At 30.9% G+C, this 1,187-nt stretch overlaps 1 protein-coding gene across 3 annotated transcripts in view; it reads right to left on the minus strand.

Moving 5' to 3' along the window:
- The window catches only part of LOC106682506 (diuretic hormone receptor), a 283,519-nt gene that overhangs the window by 138,855 nt on the left and 143,477 nt on the right, over positions 1 to 1,187 (minus strand). For 2 of the 3 annotated variants that reach the window (XM_067051688.1, XM_067051685.1), the window contains exon 1: positions 115 to 150. The exons of the other annotated variant lie outside the window; for it this stretch is intronic. The gene's annotated coding sequence lies outside the window, so the exon portion shown is untranslated. Of the gene's footprint in view, positions 1 to 114; positions 151 to 1,187 lie in introns of those variants that run through there. 3 annotated transcript variants of the gene reach the window in all.

Raw genomic sequence — 1,187 nt, forward strand, 5'->3', positions numbered from 1 at the left:
TTCATTAAGAGGTATTTTACTGACATTGAAATTTTTTTACAAAACTCGGATGTAAATCCGACACTTCGTATATTATCAAATAATTATAAATTTCTGCACATAAACAAAACTTACCTGGTAGAAATTAAACAGTTGTATCATAACCCCATGAAATCTATTAAAAATAAAAAATAAAAAATAATTATCTATAAACTAAATACAATATATTTCAGAATTTATTTCAATCATACATATCAATTTTGTTCAATAATTCGTTTAACAATATGCTAATGTAAAATTGTGGAAAAATTAAAGTAAATCCAACTTTTATATAAAATAATGAATATTAATTAAGATTTTTCGCTATTAATAAATCCCATTATTAGCCATTCAATATATTCAACTTCTGTATGTATTATTTTTGATTAAATTATAATAAAATATCGTGGAGGTGAAAGACACTCATATAAAATATTGGAGTGGCTCCTTCATAAAACTGGAAGGAGGGACACCAGACCCTAGCTCCTTACCACTCCTCCCCCACTTTCGCCCCCTCCACTCACCGGTACCTGTCCCTTTACTTGTCTGTAAGCACTTTAAGCCGAGCAGGCAATGTAAGCATGAAAGCAACGGAAAAACCAATTAATAGCTGTTCCAGGACCTGTGAATCCTTAATTCATTAAAACCTATATCGACTCACACTTTATTAATAATTTAAATTTTAATATTTAAATTCCTCTCCGTATCTAATAGATATCATCATGACATTAGAAATTATCGGTGATAGCCTGCTATGTTTCGAGGCATTAGCCATTATTACAACAATGATATGACGTTTATTAAGGTTTTTCGCCATCTGTCCCGATACCTTGTCAGGGTGGAAGATCTTTCGAGGAACCTTTTACTGCGTCCCTGGATATGTACTGATCTGTGTTTAGTTTGTCTCATGAGTCCCTTATTAGATCTACTAAAACTTAAGTGTTACAACAAAAACGACAGTTTTTGACGAGGATCAGAAGCAACGGATTTGTTGTAAGTAAAGACTTACAACGCGAAAAAAACAACTTCTCGAAGACTGAAGACTTCATAAGCAGGACGTTATAAGCTTTTTATTTATTTGTATTACTCTCGTTCTTATTTCTCAAATAATGTATTCATTATGTAAGTCAGTTGTTAGTTTTATTAATTCTAAAAATATTACTTGTTTT

Source organism: Halyomorpha halys, unplaced genomic scaffold (genome assembly GCF_000696795.3).
Source record: "Halyomorpha halys isolate HHAL.00 unplaced genomic scaffold, Hhal_1.1 Scaffold419.1, whole genome shotgun sequence".
Taxonomy (NCBI): Eukaryota; Metazoa; Arthropoda; class Insecta; order Hemiptera; family Pentatomidae; genus Halyomorpha; species Halyomorpha halys.